Below are 17,657 nucleotides of genomic sequence, written 5' to 3' on the forward strand. Positions count from 1 at the left end.
TTATTATCAGAGAGAATCATACAAACATTTAAATAAATTAACGTAGAAAGTACAGTAGGCCTACTGTAATGAATGCAACTTAGCTGTAGGTATTATTTTATAAATAAAACGACCGGCACAGATATAACAGTTATTTCATAGCCGCAAATTGCAACACTAGTTTTTTTTTATAATCGGATGAATCTAGGGTTGCCAATGCATCAAAACGTTATTTTGCTATCTGATTGTATTAAACGACGTCAAACTCACCAATATTGCGGCTCTATGGAAAGCTTGGAATTTACTCTTGCTATCTGCAAAGTGTTTGTTTCTGAAAAATCCACCGTATAATTGTTATGATTTATTTTCTGTCAAGAAATCCGAGCAGACATGGTTTATTTTCTAAGTGTTGAACTTCGGAAGCGCTTGTCTTCTATAACGCCATGTCCCGCTGCCTCCTGCATAATGTGACATTTAGAACCAGGTGGTCACAGGACCGTTGAGGGATTTTCCACGAGCGCTTCCAAACTCCAGGACTTAGAAAAAATTATCACCTGAACCAAATTTCTTGGATAGAAAGTAACTCATAACATGTCTACTGTGGATTTTTCTGAAACAAACACTTTGCAGATAGAAAGAGTAAATTCCAAGCTTTCCATAGAGCCACAATATTGGTGAGTTTGAAGTCGTTTAATACAATCAGTATAGCAAAAAACTGTTTTGATGCATTGGCTGCCTATGGGAGGTATTGCAACCCTAGATTCATCCGATTATAAAAAAATCTAGTGTTGCAATTTGCGGCTAGTTATTTCATAGCATAACATTATCAGTTATCACCCTTATATTGTGACAAGTCGATATCTTGACAAATGGCTTGCGTGGACTTCTACTTTAAACAGTATTTCTACATTGCAGTAACTGCTGACATTTCAAGTAAACACGTATTATGCATTGTCTCAGTCTGTCTCTAAATAGACTACATAATAAACATGTTCTACTTGTAGCTGAAATATACGTTTATATACAGTATACAAATTGGCTTAGTTGTTTAAACTGTGCTGCATGCTGATAGTTATAATTTGCATTGTTAGACAGACAAGAACACAAAAGATCCAGGACGGTGAATGATGGCCGAGTATGTTCCACCGGAGGACCGGGCTGGGCATCTCGCAGCAGGACGACTTGTCCTGGAAGAAGCTTCACTGACTGGATAACGTTAGAGACAACAGTGTGTTGAACTGTCCTGGTTGAGTGCAGACTAGAGTAGACGTAGCGTCGTAGCCTCCGTGCTAAATGTAGCCTCCTCTCCTCTGGAACAAAGCACCGTCCATACCTGCATCGTTTGTACCGTTCATGTTTAAGTTTTACGAAGCAACGTTAAAACGCAGCCCCAACACTAAGTAACACACGGTCCCCTGCTCCTCTAAATACTATTACTTATTATTATAACTCTATGCTCCTCTGAGTCCGCTCCCAAGCCTCCCATTACAAAACAAAGCAAAGAAAGCATGAGCGTGACGTATGTTATGCGCGCCGAGCTCATAGGCAGGGCATCAGTCGCGCTGATGGGAAATGTAGTTGTTGCATTCCGTTTGACTCGTTTCTAGCGTGTATTGTGCTACTCTTTGGGTGAATCTGTACATTTCCAACTTAGTCGATGCTTCATATCCATTTGAGTCAATTCGAGAGCATGGAGTGTTTATTTTTTGAACACATTCCTTATATGCGGTGATCGCAAAACAATACCAGCATGAACCCCCTAGAGGGCGACATTCCACGCCATTTCACGGAAGTGACATCACACTTCGCTAGTCAATAACTAAAGTTTAAAACTAAGGCTGGGACTTTAACTGATTAATTGCGATTAATTAATTCCAGAAAATTAACGCGATTAAAAAAATTAACGCATTTTAATCGCACTTAATTTTTGCACCACAGAACCTTCAGTTTCGGGCATACCGATCATAGCGATGCACCAACCAAGAAGAGACAACAAACGGAAAGGGAGAAGTAGCCGATCAGAGCGCTTTGCTTGGTCCAGTGGATGCTAAATTTAGATTTAAAAAACTCACTCGTTGATTCACTCGTACAACAAAATGTGTTTTACTTGAAAAAAAATGCTTCTCAGGTCCAATATCGATGTGCGATTAAAATGCGATTAATTGCGATTAATTAATCACAGAGCCTGTAATTAATTAGATTAAAATTTTTAATCGCATCCCAGCCCTATTTAAAACATACATAAACCACTTTAGCCCTATGTTATACCAAGGCTATTTGAAAATAGCCGATCTACAAGCTCACAACGCATTGCGGTGGGACGCGTTGTGAGCTTGTAGATCTGCTATTTTCAAACATTTTGTACTTTTACTTTTGGTACTTTAAGTACATTTGGATACCAATACTTTTGTACTTTTACTCAAGTACATTTGTAATTCTGGACTTTTACTTGTAACAGAGTGATTCTACATTGCAGAATTGATACTTTTACTTAATTATAAAAATGTAGGTACTTTTTCCACCACTGTGTAAACGTTTGTGTTCTCATGCCAATAAAGCTTCTTTGAATTGAAGATTGAATTGAAGATTGCTCCCCATGTGGCGGAGTACACAATAATGGTAAATAAAGTAGCTTACTCTAAAATAATCCATCCATCCATCCATCCATCTTCAACCGCTTATCCAGCATCGGGTCACTGGGGTAACAGTTCCAACTGAGATTTCTAGAGTTCCTTAATAATAATAATTAAAATAAACAATACTAATGATTATAATTGCGACCGTCAGGTCGCAGTTACTATGAAAACCTCCACCGCCTGTCTGTCCGTCAGTCTGTCTGTCACGTCACATCACACTTTTTTGCCCCTATCCATGTGAAATTCTCCACACACAATCCTTGTCTGCCAATCCACAACCTCCACCCTTCCAGGGACCCCCGCAGCTCCAGGGACCCCCGCCAAATTTTTTAAAACACATTTTTGAATACTGCTCCTACAGTTTTTGCCCTAAAATCACACAAATCGCTACACAGTATGTCTACACTTATCTCATCGACATGGATCTGTCCCATATAGCGCCACCATCAGGTCGATTTTGTAACACATTTTTGGACGTAAACTTTTTTTTTTCAAAAAAAAATTTTTTCAAACTTTTTTTTTTTTTCAAAATTTTTTTTTTACAAACTTTTTTTTACACTAAAACGAGCACATTTTATATTGACTGTGTCAATTCTTGTTTTTTATTAATTAGCCAATCATTTGTTTGCATTAGCACCAATGCAAACACTTGTGTCTCCGTTCGGAATCAGTGGGGATACATTTATTACAAACAAATTATTGGCTTAGGAATGCAAAAAATAAAATAAAAAAATCACACCAAGTGTGAAGAGAGCGGTTTATGATTTCATTTCATTAAACATCCCGTGAAGCTCGGTCAATGCCCTGCTTTGCAGGACGGACATACGGATGGCCGGACATACATACAGTACATACACACAAAAGCCATATGCAGGAGTGGTTAGCACTGCTCATAAATATCCATGAATTCAAGTCTCCCGAAATTGATGAACAAAAAGAAAAAGGTTTTTTTTCTTTTCAAAAAGGTGTTTAGAAAGTGTTAAAATATTTTTTTTATGTGGCCACACCCAACCAGTTCATTAAGTTGTCAGGTGGGTGGTGACCCAGCTGAAGTTAGCCACACCCACAGCCGTTGTTGGATGGTAAAAGAAGAGGGGACGATATTATGATGTCATTAAATCTGTGTACCGGTATTTCAACTGGGCCTTTTGACACCCTCTATAGGTGGTCAGAGGTTTGGTACCGTCTGCCTTTTCTTGGTTGTCCGGTGAGACTGAAAGATTCTCCAGCTGTTGTATCAGATCACACAATGGCGGCACAGCGCCGTCTGTGGAGGATGATAAATGTCCTTTGCCGGTTGTGGCGGCAGGTTTCAGATCAACGTCCCCGGTGTTCTGGCGAGCCCTCTCCTCAAGGTAGTCCTCCAGCCTGTCCAGTCCTTCCTCGGTCACCAGGTCGACAGAACAGTCCAGTAAGCGCCAGTGTTCCGCCCAGTGGTGGCCCATCTGGCGTGCCATTTCCCTGCTCACGCTCTCCCGTCGTGCATGGCGCAGAATGTGTGCGGCAGTTCCGGCGTCGCAGCCGAGTGTGATCTACAAGCTCACAATGGGTGCATCTGCGACGCAATCGTGAGCTTGTATGTCAGCTGTCCTCGGGATGTGTCCCACACATAATTCTACGGTAAATCACCACGGAAACAGGTGGATAGAACTCCTCTGCCTTATGTTCAACTTTATTTTGATTTTATATTCATTTTAGTCTTCGAGTTCCATTAGTTAATGGCTGCCAGTTCCCACCTGATGTCCTGTGGGAGTTCAGACTGCTCCAGACCGTACTGAATAACTGCCAGCTTACATAATGCCTTCAGACTTGGACTCAAGTCTAAGATAAACAGCTCATCTGATCCATATCCTCCAAAGATGATGATACGATCTCCCATCATGCAGCATCTGCCATCACGCATCTTTAAAGGGCCGTTCCCCTTGGGCTTCACCTCCTTCCAGGAGAAGGTCTCTGGATTGAATTTCCACAGATCATGTAAGAGACCCTTAGAGTTCTCACCACCAAATATGTACAGCTCTCCATCGAAGGTAAAGGCTGAATGACTCCTGCGTACTCTTGGACGACACTGTGCAGAAGGCGTTTTCATCCAGCAGTTGGTCTCTGTGTCAAACACTCTGATGATTTTGTGGTGGCGGTTCCACCCACCATGGTCCCCCCAGCCACCAAATACAAACATCTTTGTCCCGATGATGGTGGCAGAGTGATATGCTGAAGCAGGCGCTGTAGTGTCTCTGGTGTTAATTAAAGACCAGACCATTGTGGTGGTGTCCAACTTGTACATGTCATTAGTTCTGGTCAGCTGGCTGTATCCTCCATGGATAAACATTACCTTCTCCAACACACAGGCTGAGTGGCTCTCCTTCCCCTCTGGAACAGTACCAGAAACCCTGGGTTTGAACCATGTGTGGGCGTCGACATCATATGCATAAAGCACGTTGCAGCAACCTGTGTAAGTCCAACCTCCCCACATGTAGATGGTATCTTCTACCAGCACAGCAGTGTGGTACCAGCGCCTGCAGGGAACTTCAATGTGATGTTCTCCTCTCTTCCTCTTCTTTGCCACTGGGGGCAGCGTCCTCCATCTCAGAGACACTGTGTTGAAGACGTACACATTGATGTGATCCCAAGAGTTACCTCCAAATGAGTACAGCTTGTTCCCCACAGTCACTGCAGCCTGAAGACCTCCACGATCTGGTGCTCCTCTCAGATTCACCGTCCAGTGCAACATTTGACTCACCAGCAACACTCTGAATAAGAACTGATCCTTAGTGTTTTCCTCTGTAAAAGAATGTGTTTTTATAACGTGCTCCACCATTTATATAGGATGCCAGTCTATGAGGTCAGTCATCTATGACGTCATTATTGTGACATCATGAATAACCATATTTGGGCAAAGTTTCAGCCCAAGCCTCCTAGATAGATGGATGCATTTATTACTTGCTCCAGCAGAGTGAGCAAGTACTGTGTTCAGTTTCTGTCGTGTCCTGTGTCTGTGTTTGTCATCCAATGGGAAAACCCTTGAGAAAAACATGTCTTTAAGTCACGTCCTGTTTACGCCCGTAGCAATCAGGGACCAGCATTCTTGGTGACGTCACCATCAACAGGTGTGACCAGATATAAATAACAAGGTGCAAGTTGGCACATCGACAGAGTGCCAACTTGCCCAGCCACATACACAAAGGACAGCACTGAACGCAGTACTTGCACGCTCTGCTGGCACACAAGTAGGCCATATATGGCCACAAGTGCACAAGAAGCAAGTTGGCACCTCGACAGAGTGCAGCTCTAGTTACTTGCGCCAGCAGAGAATGCAAGTACTGCGATCGGCTGGGTATGTTTGTTTAAGCCCGTAGCCCAATCAGGGACCAGCATTTCTGGCAACGTCATCATTAACAGCCAATGAGGGACCTTCATTCCTGGTGATGTTATTGGTGATGTCACTGGCATCGCCAGCAGTGATGCCAGTGGTGAGCGCACCTCAAGGAGCAAGTAAATAAATATATTATATTTATTCATGGCTGGCTCGTCTTTCAACAGTTTGCTTATTCATAATTATTCAGTCCTTTGGATGGATATGCTGTGGGAAAATTATGCAGATCCGTCATTGTCTCCTTTTATTCCTGAAATAAGATTGATTGTTCCTATGAGATCTGCAGGTCTTTTGATCCAGCAAAACGTGATAGGTCATTTTAACCTGAGAAACTACGACCAAAAAAATTAACTCACAAGTGGAACAGGAAAGCCCAGGACCTACAGGTGTTTTGTACGGCACCATGACGCCTTGGAGATGTGCGAGATTTCCCCAAAAGACCTAGGATGAATCGAGAAAAAAAAAAAACAACAAAAAAAACAAAAAAACGCTGGACTGGTTCTATCTGATATCAGTGTTAGGATAAATTATGATACATAATTATGTTATTGGTGTATGAAGCTCATATGACCATATAAAGGCATAATATGAACTGAACGTACAGTATATAAGAGACCACATTTTGGTCGCATACTGTAGGTTCAGGCAAACTGATTAAAGGTCATAATAACTTTGAATCATGTTTTGGTTTATACTGTATGTCACCAGACTCACTGTCTTCCTCTGTCTGATATAAGTCACGAGTGGTGGAAAATTACCAACACTACGTGTCACTTTCTTCCTTTTACTTCCTTGTTATGATTTGGGAACGAATGAATAAGTTCCACGCTTCTTACTGTCATAAACTGTATGTCTTTATATACATGTTTTCCTCCATCTTGGAGGAGAGAGAGAATCCTCTGTCCTGCCGTTATGGTGGGGAGAGATTATCGAGCATACCACTAGGATGATATGCCCACTGCTTTGTCTTCCTTGTCTGTCTCTCTTCAATACAGCAATATAAGAAATATAGTCCTTTGGCTCTTTGTCTTATTTTAACTATGGATTTAGAGATCCATAATTTATTATTAATTGGTCCTTCGAGAATGGTCAAGCTGCGGTGCGTTTGACCAGCCAGGGGGGGACTTGAGGAACCGGTACTGATAGTACGGTCCTTCTCTCACCAGGGCTGGCCAAAACGTTCCGACACGCTTTAAAAGAACAGCAAGGAATTCTCTACATTGCTGTATTTTCAGACAAAGGATTTTATTTAGACAACAGTGTTATCTGAGTTTTGGATTAATGTGGACCCGCGTGGACATCCATCAGCACCGGACCGTGTGACGAAGGGTTGGATATCTCCACCGACGCTCGACGTGTGCGGTGCTTTGGGATCTCCACGCCCGGCAAATTCCTAAGTGATTAAGATAAGTACATATTTACTAAGTCCCCGTAACGTGTCGTGTCTGTTGAATTTTGAATTAACGTTATGATAATTGATATGATTTGTGAAGTATGTTCTCCCTCCGTCTGGAGGAGTCCTAGCTCCTAATAATGTTTTGGTTTGACACGCGTCGTAAATTAACCCTTATCTATAGATACAGATGGTCGTATAACTTTTTGTTTCATCTTACGTTTCAAGGTGGTGATCAACACCTTAAATCTATTTTTATCTATTTCTCTCCGGTTTTGGTCTCCCTCTCTCGTCGTGATGAGGAGACAGTACTGATTTTCAGACTTTAACTTTTTTCGGTACAGTTGTTTTTGTTTGTCTGGACCCTATGAAGGGTCATTATTTGTTTGTCCTCCGCAAGTGTCTGTTAGATCAAGCGGAATGTCCTCCGCAAGTTCAGTGTCTGTTAGATCAAGTTGCGGAATGTTTTGGAACAGCGACTCAGGCAGTCGGCTGTTTATGTTATTTGTAACTGTATCGATACTACTGTGTTTATTTAGGTCTCTCACTTTCATGGCTTGGCCCAGCCATTTGGAAATTGAGAAACAATATTTTTATCTTTGACTATGTTACTGACCAGTTCTGTTTTCTGTAATATTAAGTACTTTTAAGACATTTTAAAATGTCTCTGAGAAATTAAAGTTAAGATTTAAGATTAAGAATAACTAACTAAAATTATTGATGCCTAAATTCATTTAAACTGTTGTAACGTTAAGATTTAAAAACTGCTAGAGGCTTCTGGCTGTGTATTATACTATAATTTCATTTATGTGATGAATGGATTCTGTGAGAATGAGTTTGCCGTAGGCTACTGTATGAGTGCGTGCGTGCGTGCACTTGTGTGTGTGCGTGTGTGTCACCGTGTATGTGAGAAACCACCTGGAGCCTTCAAGGTCAGATGGTCTGTGTGTGAGAGAATTGTTTTGGGAACATGTCCCTGTTTAGACTTTCCTTTCTCCTATTTTTCGTAAACATTCTGATTGTTTACTGTCTATGGTATTTTGTTTAATTGCCCTGTTCTTTTACTGTTAAGACTTCATTACCCAGAAATCTCTGTTTTGGAACGTTATGTCCCAGGTTACCATAACAACCAAATTAGACTCCATTGTTGAGAAGGACACAAGGTCGCTTCTCGCCCCTGAGGCGTATTACTTATCACTGACAGTTTCAACTGTTCCTCTCCCCTGCTAATGTACTGTACTGAGTGCATGAATTAAAGCCCTTTTCATTGATTTAAACAATTTAAATTATTTGATTTAACTTTTATGTCACAACTATAAGTTGTAACAAGAAGGGGAGTGTTTAATATATTTTAATTGTTTAATATATTTTAATTTTAATTTGATTTTAATTTAATTTGGTTTTTCATTGATTTAAGATTTATTTGAAACTTAATTTGAAATATTTCTGTTTACATGGGCTTGAGACTGGACGGAGAGAGGAATGCAGAGTGTGGGGAAGGAGAATCGGGTCATCATCGAAAACCACCTGACTGATGGGGTGCAGACGAACCACGACCTGAGGCCCGGCCAGACCAGTGCACGAGCCAATCCACCGCAGCGGCACCAGTAAAATGGTGCCTGGTCGGTGAGTTTCTGTTGCACTGTTGAAGTGATGCCATGTGTAGTACAAACACTATCATGATGAATTAAATTGTTATGAACAAATTACTGGCCAAAGGTTTCGTCCCCCGTAGGAAACACCTGAGAAAGAGACCCAGAAGAACCCACAGCTCCTGCGTCCTCCTCCACGCCGTCTCCACTGCCCCAACGTCAACGTCATCATCATCATCATCATCATCACCGTCCATCATCATCATCATCATCATCATCATCACCGTCATCATCGTCATCCGATCACTGGACTTATGGACTTTTTTTTAATTCATCTTTTATTACAGGTTTTCATTTTTCATTCTTTATTTTTATCGGTTTATTCAATTTTAATTCTGTCTTCATTTCATCTGTAAAAAACGATGAAATATTTTTATTTGGTGTCAAGTTTCTTTAACTTTAAGGATTTATTACAGTTCCCTTTTTGAAAATTTGAATTTCTAAGTATTATTAAAGTCTTCATAATATTATTATTATTATTACCCTGATAAAATGTTTAATATGGAGGTCATATGAACCTCATACAAAAATTAAAAGGATAGATTGTTAGGATAAATTATGATACATAATTATGTTATTGGTGTATGAAGCTCATATGACCATATAAAGGCATAATATGAACTGAACGTACAGTATATAAGAGACCACATTTTGGTCGCATACTGTAGGTTCAGGCAAACTGATTAAAGGTCATAATAACTTTGAATCATGTTTTGGTTTATACTGTATGTCACCAGACTCACTGTCTTCCTCTGTCTGATATAAGTCACGAGTGGTGGAAAATTACCAACACTACGTGTCACTTTCTTCCTTTTACTTCCTTGTTATGATTTGGGAACGAATGAATAAGTTCCACGCTTCTTACTGTCATAAACTGTATGTCTTTATATACATGTTTTCCTCCATCTTGGAGGGGAGAGAGAATCCTCTGTCCTGCCGTTAGGGTGGGGAGAGATTTATCAAGCATACCACTAGGATGATATGCGCACTGTTTTGTCTTCTTTGTCTGCTCTCTCAAGAATACAGCAATCTAAAGAAATATAGTCCTTTGGCTCTTTGTCTTATTTTAACTATGGATTTAGAGATCCATAATTTATTATTAATCAGCAAGGCTGTCGATGCAGCAAGATGTGTTGAAGGTCATTTTCACCACTCAGCCTTGGCAACTTGGGCTCTGAAAAATAGAGGAAAAAGGAAAACAAAAACAGGAACCCAAGAAAGTCCAAGATGACGTGCGGTTCGGTGGAATTACAGTTGTGTGATGCTTGAGAGTCGGAAGGAGCAAACAAAGGCTACTGAAGTGGAGGGTGATAGAACAAGTGATTCCTGTGTTAGCTCCCCTGGCAAAGGCTACTGCAGTGGAGTGTGGAGAGTTGCACGTTGGCCTGTCTTTCATCTATCCTGTGATTTCCAACACCATCAACAACACACTCCGTATCCAGGAACCACACCTGTGTGTGATCTTCTTCACAGCACCTGTGTAAAAACAGACGTTAACTCGATTCAAGTTAGAGTCTGAAGGCCTAAGGGGTAAAACAATATTCATACTGGATCTGATTTCATCATTTGATCAAAAAAAGATCAAACATAGTGTAAAACGCTACACTGAGATCAGGGTGTTTGTCTGCTTGAATGAATGGATACTTTGTTTCCAGCAGGAATCCTCTCCAAAGTGATACAGTTCACATTTATCAATTCCAAGGTCTAGCAGATCGGACAATTCACATCATAGCCTGTCTGGTATAGAGTCTTCCTTGGTAGAACCTTCACCACATCCATCATAGCCTGTCTGCTAAAGAGCCTTTCCTTGGTAGAACCTTCACCACATCCATCATAGCCTGTCTGCTATAGAGTCTTCCTGGGTAGAACCTTCACCACATCCAGTGAAGCCTGTCTTCTATAGAGTCTTCCTTGGTAGAACCTTCAGCACATCCATCATAGCCTGTCTGCTATAGAGTCCTTCCTTGGTAGAACCTTCACCTCATCCATCATAGCCTGTCTGCTATAGTCTTCCTTGGTAGAACCTTCACCACATCCATCATAGCCTGTCTGCTATAGAGCCTTCCTTGGTAGAACCTTCACCACATCCATCATAGCCTGTCTGCTATAGAGTCCTTCCTTGGTAGAACCTTCACCTCATCCATCATAGCCTGTCTGCTATAGTCTTCCTTGGTAGAACCTTCACCACATCCAGTGGAGCCTCCAAGACACAGACAGCCTCTCTCACCAGGAGTCTCTTTTTTGCAGGTCTTTCAGTTCGAGTGTATCATAAATGCACCTCGGTTAAGGTGGAGACGACCTCCCGTTGGTCCGACCAGGTTATCATTCACCAGGTTAGCATTCACCAGCGTCAGCAGGTTAGCATTCACCAGGTTAGAATTCACCAGCGTTGACAGGTTAGCATTTCACCAGGTTAGTATTCACCAGCGTTGGTTAGGTTAGGGTTAAGGTTAGGTTTAGGAGTATCTCCGTCACCCCTGACTTTCGGCACCTCCGCTCAGCCAATCACAAGCTTCCGTTTTTTTTTAACCCGGTTGCTTTTTCGTTACACTCGGACCGAAAGACCTGCAAAAAAGAGAATCCCCTCCGTCACCAGCCTGTTTAGGCCATAGATACCAAACACCACATACCTCAACCGCCTCTGCAGTTCATTGGAGCGACGTTTAACAACTGGAGGCCGGATGTCCGGGAAAAAGGAAGGGATCGCTTCCAGTCAAAGTGACTGCTGGCAAATCAGTGCGACTTTTACCGGGATGTGTGACGCACGTGGAAACGATGCAGATTCCCTCAGTTCCACGATGCATATGAAGACCCAGAGCCGATGGAGGCGTCTACCTTTCTACGTCTATGGTTTAGACTTGTTGTGTCGCCCTGCCTTCATCTGACCCCCCAGCAGGGAACTCTGATATTACACAATGTTAATTAACTTCCAGTGTTAACATGTCAGGTGCAAAACATTTAAGTGTTATTGAAAGTTATTTCACTCCCAAATATGGAGATGACTGATTGGTCAAACTTCCTGGTGGAGATATGAGCTCCAATGAGCGCGAGCCACATTGTTTAGTTCTTATGTTTATTTTAGTATTTGAGTTCCATCAGTCATGGCTGCCAGTTCCCACCTGATGTCCTGTGGGAGTTCAGACTGCTCCAGACCGTACTGAATAACTGCCAGCTTACATAATGTCTTCAGACTAGGACTCAAGTCTAAGATAAACAGCTCATCTGATACATATCCTCCTCCAAAGAGGATGACACGATCTCCCATCATGCAACAGGAACCACCAATATTCTTTAACAGGCCGTTCCCCTTGGGCTTCACCTCCTTCCAGGAGAAGGTCTCTGGATTGAATTTCGACAGATCATGTAAGAGACCCTTAGAGTTCAAACCACCAAATATGTACAGCTCTCCATTGTAGGTAAAGGCAGAATGACTCCTGCGTACTCTTGGACAACGCTGTAAAGAAGGTGTTTTCATCCAGCAGTTGGTCTCTGTGTCAAACACTCTGAAGATGTTGTGGTTCCTCCTCCCCTGTACACAGCCCCCAAATACAAACATCTTTGTCCCGATGATGGTGGCAGATTGATATGCTGAAGCAGGTGGAGGAGTTCCTCTGGTGTTAATTAAAGACCAGGCCATTGTGTTGGTGTCCAACTTGTAGATGTCATTAGTCCATCCAGTCAGCTGGTTGTATCCTCCATGGATAAACATGACCTTCCCCAACACACAGGATGAGTGACTCTTCCTCCCCTCTGGAACAGTCCCAGAAACTCTAGGTTTGAACCATGTGTGGGTGTCGACATCATATGCATAAAGCACGTTGCAGTGACCTGAATTAGTCCAACCTCCCCACATGTAGACAGTATCTTCTACTAGCACAGCAGTGTGGTGCCGGCGCCCACAGGGAACTTCAAGGTGACGTTCTCCTCTCTTGCTCTTCTTTGCCACTGGGGCCAGCGTCCTCCATCTCAGAGACACTGTGTTGAAGACGTACACATTGATGTGATCCCTAGAGTAACCTCCAAATGAGTACAGCTTGTTCCCCACGGTCACTGCAGCCTGAAGACCTCCACTATTTGCTGCTACTCTCAGATTCACTGTCCAGCGCAACATTTGACTCACCAGCAACGCTCTGAATAAGAACTGATCCTTAGTGTCCTCCCCTGTAAAAGAATGTGCTTTTACAACATGCTCCACCATTTATATAGGATGCCAGTCTCTGAGGTCAGTCATCTATGACATCATTATTGTGACCTCATATACAACCATATTTGGGCCGTTTCATCCCAAGCCTCCTAGATAGTTGGATGCATTTATAACTTTCTCCAGCAGAGTGAGCAAGCACTGCGTTCAGTGTTTCTGTCGTGTCCTGTGTCTGTGTTTATGTCAACCAATGGGAAAGCCCTTGGAAAAAAACATGTCTTTACGTCGCGTCCTGTGTTTCTGTTTACGCCCGTAGCCAATCAAGGACCAGCATTCTTGGTGATGTCACCATCAACAGCCAATGAGGAACCAGCATTATTGATGACACATCAACATGTGTGACCAGATATAAATAACAAGGTGCAAGTTGGCACATCGACAGAGTGCCAACTTGCCCACCCACATACGCACAGACAGCTCTGAACGCAGTACTTGCACACTCTGCTGGCGCACAAGTAGGCCATATATGGCCACGAGACGTAAGTGGGCACCACGACAGAGTGCAGCTCTAGTTACTTGGAGTCAGATGGATTGTTCCTTTGGCATTTGCAGGTCTTTCAATGCAGCAAGACGTGATGGAGGTCATTTTAAAGACAGGGTGAAATCAAAAACATGTTTTTCATACTTTTAGAGCATATCTGTAGTGATAATGTGGCCATACCTAACACTAGATGCCAAAAAATAGAAAATATTATTTTTGTGTATATTTATTTATATCAAAGGTCCCTAAATAGGCCATTCTTAATTACTTCCTGTGAACAGAAATTCAAAAAGTGATGACATAGATAGACCTTTTGAATATAAATGAACCTTTGATTACAGATTAGCAAGGCTGTCGATGCAGCAAGACGTGCTGAAGGTCATTTTCATCACTCAGCCGTGGCAACTTGGGCACAGAAAGAAAAGAGAAAAAAAAGAAGAGAAAACAGGAAACCAAGAAAGTCCAAGATGACTTGCAGTTCGGTGGAATTACAGTTTTGTGACGCTTGAGCGGCTGCATGAGCAACGGATCCTGTGCAGTCTCTGCTAGCAGATGAAACAGTCACAAAGGATCCTGTGCAGCAGTGTTGCATTGGTCATTGCACGGTACCACGCCTTCCCAAGTCTTTTTGAGCAGGAGCTCTCCATTCCTGCCCCAAGTACCCTGGTTACCTTGCATAACCACCAGCTTCGACTGCTCTCTTCGCATTCAATCGGACTTTTTCACCATTTTTCAGACGTTTGAATGCAGAGAGTATCCACAGGGTATCCACGGAGTATCCACGGGGTATCCTGTTTCCGTGCACTTTGATGTACGCATGCGCCGATATCTGTCGCCTCGAATATTATATTCCCCTCACAGGAATCGAACCCAAGCCGTGGGTTTGTTGCATCCGTTCTCTACTGACTGAGCTAATGAACGGATGATGTGACTCCTTTTTTGTGCATTTATCTTTGACGTGGATAGTGGGGTAGACGTGCAGTGGGGTAGACGTGGATAGTGAGGGACTGAATATTTACTATTCTGTCCATAACGGCACATATCTCGGTAACGCGGCTGAGTGGGATTGGTCGCCGTTCCCACCGCTCGTCGCGGCAACTCGGCTCGCTAGCGCTCGCCTCGGTGGCGACTCACGGGGGTCATCGGCGCCCAATACCGCACTGCTCCGTCGGGGTCTGTGGCGTGGAGCGTTACACCGGGGAACAGAGAATCCATGGTGTCTAGTTCGATGCTGGAATTCAGCTCAGTTTTTATTATTGTGTAACTCTGAGGTTGACCACTAGATGTCGACATTTCACTACTAATCAAGCCACTGTTTCATTGTTTTTTTCTCAACCATCCACTGTGAGATACCGGGATACCCAGTATCCGGTATCTACGGATACCTCTGCATTGAAGCGTCTGAAAACACGTGAAAATTTTGCATTAAGTGCGTTGATATCATCCGAAACAGGTTGCATAACAGTAGCTCAGGTTGTAAGTCCTCACATACAGTACAAATGGAGCATTTTGGCAACAGACAGTAATGCTACAGTATCCTATCCTATACGCTGGTCCGTCATTGGCTACGGTTGGGATGGCCCCTCTCTGATTGGCTACGACTGTAAACACAGATGCACAGATACCGCCAGATCAGTTTCGTCTCCAGGATGAAATGACTGAGGAGGCAGATGGAAAATGGCACATCATTGTGGGCTCGCTGAAAGACGAGACCAGTATGTTATACCAAATCTTTATAGGTCAAGTGTATTCTCCTCAAAAAAAAAATCAAACCTCAGTTCGAAGTGAAGCGGTGAACTTTTATTCTATGTGTTCTAGAGCTATGAATTCTGTGATCTATACATTCTTCCAATTCTGAATGAATGAATGATTTTATCTGGAGGGCCGAATTGTCATGTGAAGCTTGACCAATCCTCAAAGTATGGTCTCATTGGACATTTTTAAACATCCAATCATCAGACCGGGACGGACGTTACACACATATTCTGGATGTAAGGGACAGATAAAACCTATTCATTCTGGACTGAAATTACCATATATGGACATGAACGGTACACACATGTACGGGACAGATAAAACCTGTTCATTCTGGACTGAAATGACCATATATGGACATGAACGGGACACACAAAGCCACTCCTTGGAAGCGGCTTTCACCGCTTCAAAAAATGACAGACATTACAAAGGCAGGGCCCTTAGCCAATGAGGAGCAGTGTTCTTGGTGACATCACCACCAACAAGTGCGAACTGATATAAATAACAACACCAACGTGAAATCTTTTGTAGTTTGTTCTCCCAAATCTTCAGATACTAAAGTATGTAAAGTATATGAGATGCAAGAGTCTCAGAAGTAATGTTGGGAGTGCCCCGTTGGGTAGATCTTTATGCCCACATACGTTGGAGTGCCTGTTGGGTAGATCTTTGTGCCCATACATGGTGTTCCATGCGAGCCCACATTGTTTGGTAGGAACAGTATTTCTAGTTGTTTATATAGCCTAGTAAAATAATATGTATATAAAACCCAAACCGAAGGGGCAGAATTTGCAACTGAGGGTGCTATGCCCCTCTGGCACCCCTGTTTTTTTTATTTTATTAATTAGCCAATAATTTGTTTGCATTAGCACCAATGCAATCACTTGTGTCTCCGTTCGGAATCAGTGGGGATACATTTATTACAAACAAATTATTGGCTGAGAATGCAAAAAATAAAAGAAAACATCAATGTTTAATTTCATTAAACATCCCGTGAAGCTCGGTCAATGCCCTTTGCAGGGCGGACATACGGACGGACGGACATACATACAGTACATACACACAAAAGCCATATGCAGGAGTGGTTAGCACTGCTCATAAATATCCATGAATTCAAGTCTCTCGAAATTGATAAACAAAAAGATTTTTTTTTTCTTTTCAAAAAGGTGTTTAGAAAGTGTTCAAATATTTTTTATGTGGCCACACCCACCAGTTCATTAAGTTGTCAGGTGGGTGGTGACCCAGCTGAAGTTAGCCACACCCACAGCCATTGTTGGATGGTAAAAGAAGAGGGGATGATATTATGATGACATTAAATCTGTGTATTCCAACTGGGCCTTTTGACACCCTCTATAGGTGGTTAGAGGTTTGGTACCGTCTGCCTTTTCTTGGTTGTCCGGTGAGACTGAAAGATTCTCCAGCTGTTGTATCAGATCACACAATGGCGGCACAGAGCCGTCTGTGGAGGATGATAAATGTCCTTTGCCGGTTGTGGAGGCAGGTTTCAGATCAACGTCCCCGGTATTCTGGCGAGCCCTCACCTCCAGGCAGGCCTCCAGCCTGTCCAGTCCTTCCTCGGTCGCCAGGTCGACAGAACAGTCCAGGAAGCGCCAGTGTTCCGCCCAGCGGTGGCCCATCTGGCGTGCCATTTCCCTGCTCACGCTCTCCCGTTGTGCATGGCGCAGGATGTGTGCGGCAGTTCCGGCGTCGCAGCTGAGTGTGATCTACAAGCTCACAACGGTTGCATCTGCGACGCAATCGTGAGCTTGTATGTCAGCTGTCCTCCGGATGTGTCCCACACATAATTCTACGGTAAATCACCGTGGAAACAGGTGGATAGAACTCCTCTGCCTTATGTCCAACTTTATTTTGATTTTATATTCATTTCAGTCTTCGAGTTCCATTAGTTAATGGCTGCCAGTTCCCACCTGATGTCCTGTGGGAGTTCAGACTGCTCCAGACCGCACTGAATAACTGCCAGCTTACATAATGTCTTCAGTCTAGGACTCAAGTCTAAGATAAACAGCTCATCTGATCCATATCCTCCAAAGATGATGATACGATCTCCCATCATGCAACAGCCGCCATCAATCATCCTTAAAGGGCCGTTCCCCTTGGGCTTCACCTCCTTCCAGGAGAAGGTCTCTGGACTGAATTTCCACAGATCATGTAAGAGACCCTTAGAGTTCT

Source organism: Nannobrachium achirus (genome assembly GCF_963921795.1).
Source record: "Nannobrachium achirus genome assembly, chromosome: 16".
NCBI classification, from domain to species: Eukaryota; Metazoa; Chordata; class Actinopteri; order Myctophiformes; family Myctophidae; genus Nannobrachium; species Nannobrachium achirus.